At 43.2% G+C, this 2,500-nt stretch overlaps 1 protein-coding gene across 1 annotated transcript in view; it reads right to left on the bottom strand.

The window, feature by feature from the left end:
- Window positions 1-2,500, bottom strand: part of actl6b (actin-like 6B) — a 26,122-nt gene that overhangs the window by 8,925 nt on the left and 14,697 nt on the right. The window lies entirely within an intron of this gene.

Genomic DNA, 2,500 nt, shown 5'->3' with positions numbered 1-2,500 from the left:
TTATGATTATATTCATTTCCGTGATTTTTATGATTTTATTGATTTCTGTGATTTTTATGATTTTATCGCTTTCTGTGATTTGTATGATTTTATTCATTTCCGTGATTTTTATGATTTTATTAATTTCTGTGATTTTTATGATTTTATTCATTTCTGTGATTTTTATGATTTTATTCATTTCTGTAATTTTTCATGATTTTATCGATTTCTGTGATTTTTATGATTTTATCGATTTCTGTGATTTTTATGATTTTATTCCTTTCTGTGATTTTTATGATTTTATTCATTTCTGTGATTTTTATGATTTAATTCATTTCTGTGATTTTTATGATTTTATTCCTTTCTGTGATTTTTATGATTTTATTCATTTCTGTGATTTTTATGATTTTATTCATTTCTGTGATTTTTATGATTTTATTCATTTCTGTGATTTTTATGATTTTATCAATTTCTGTGATTTTTTTAATGATTTTATTCATTTCTGTGATTTTTATGATTTTTATTCATTTCTGTGATTTTTCATGATTTTATTCATTTCTGTGATTTTTTTATGATTTTATTCCTTTCTGTGATTTTTTTATGATTTTATCGATTTCTGTGATTTTTATGATTTTATTCATTTCTGTGATTTTTCATGATTTTATCGATTTCTGTGATTTTTATGATTTTATTCATTTCTGTGATTTTTATTTATTTTTTCAATGTTATGGAATTCTTGGATGTTAAATAATAATAATAATAAATAATGTGTTCGATTTATATAGCGCTTTTCAAGGCACTCAAAGCGCTTAATTAAATGTTAAAATGTTAATTAAATGACATTAGTTGAGGGCGTTTCCCCAGGGCAATATTTGAAGTGGAGCTGTTTTAGTTGTTCCTGCTGGTTTGAGTCTTTAAATGGAGTAAGGGTGGGTTGCACCCACAAGGATTAATCTTAACGGAAGTGTGTGTAAGATTGTGGCCAAAACTGGTCCTGCAGTCCTTCTCTAATGACTGTAGAGCGCTGTCTTCCCCTCCCCCTCCCCCTCCCCCTGACTCGAGGTTGCCAGATCGGCTGCAAGATCAGCAGAACGTTTGTAGCTCTCCAGCTGTGGTAACTAGAGCAGATCTGGCAACCCCAAACACTACTGACTGGTGATTGGTCGATAGGTGGAGGGCTGAGCTTCAGGCCAAAACACAACATGACATCATCAACATCAGTTGAGGGCTGCAACAACTTTATAATGACAATATCCTGCCGGACTACTGCTGGCAGTGATAGAAGAGTTTAACATTAACATGATTTATTAATGTCTAGAGACACATCAGGGCCATTTTAGGATTCATTGAAATACATTTCTTACATTCAGTTCCTTTAATCCTAGATTAAATCAAGGTTTATCTTATAATTCTGTTGCACCAAACTTTAAACCTTGTTTAAAAATAAGCAGGTTTACATTTAAGCCATCATTTTGACCGTGGATTTAATTTCTATTTAGATTAGATAGATTAACTCTAATCCTGTTGCTCCATAATTTAAAACTCAGATTTAAATCTGAATCATGTGAGGAGGTTAAAAATAAAATAAAGTGCACCTCCAATTAAACTATGCAGATGATTGCATGACCCCGGGCTCCTGACTGATCGCATGACCCCTGGGCTCCTGACCGGTCGTATGACCCCGGGCTCCTGACCGGTCGTATGACCCCGGGCTCCTGACCGATCATATGACCCCGGGCTCCTGACTGATCGCATGACCCCTGGGCTTCTGACCGGTCGTATGACCCCGGGCTCCTGACCGGTCGTATGACCCCGGGCTCCTGACCGATCATATGACCCCCGGGCTCCTGACCGGTCGTATGACCCCGGGCTCCTGACCGATCGCATGACCCCGGGCTCCTGACCGATCGCATGACCCCGGGCTCCTGACCGATCATATGACCCCGGGCTCCTGACCGGTCGTATGACCCCGGGCTCCTGACCGATCGAATGACCCCTGGCTCCTGACCGGTCGTTTGACCCCGGGCTCCTGACCGATCGCATGACCCCGGGCTCCTGACCGATCATATGACCCCGGGCTCCAGACCGATCGCATGACCCCAGGCTCCTGACCGTTCGCATGACCCCTGGGCTCCTGACCGATTGCATGACCCCGGGCTCCTGACCGATTGCATGACCCCGGGCTCCTGACCGGTCGTATGACCCCGGGCTCCTGACCGATCGCATGACCCCGGGCTCCTAACCGGTCACATGACCCATGGGCTCCTGACCGGTCGTATGACCCCGGGCTCCTGACCGGTCGTATGACCCCGGGCTCCTGACCGATCGTATGACCCCGGGCTCCTGACCGGTCGCATGACCCCGGGCTCCTGACCGATCATATGACCCCAGGCTCCTGACCGTTCGCATGACCCCTGGGCTCCTGACCGATTGCATGACCCCGGGCTCCTGACCGATAGCATGACCCCGGGCTCCTGACCGGTCGTATGACCCCGGGCTCCTGACCGATCGCATGACCCCA

The sequence above is a fragment of the Pseudorasbora parva genome, chromosome 6, assembly GCF_024679245.1.
Source record: "Pseudorasbora parva isolate DD20220531a chromosome 6, ASM2467924v1, whole genome shotgun sequence".
NCBI classification, from domain to species: Eukaryota; Metazoa; Chordata; class Actinopteri; order Cypriniformes; family Gobionidae; genus Pseudorasbora; species Pseudorasbora parva.
The sequence above is the reverse complement of the archived record's forward strand: the minus strand, read 5'-3'. Positions and strand labels throughout refer to the sequence as shown.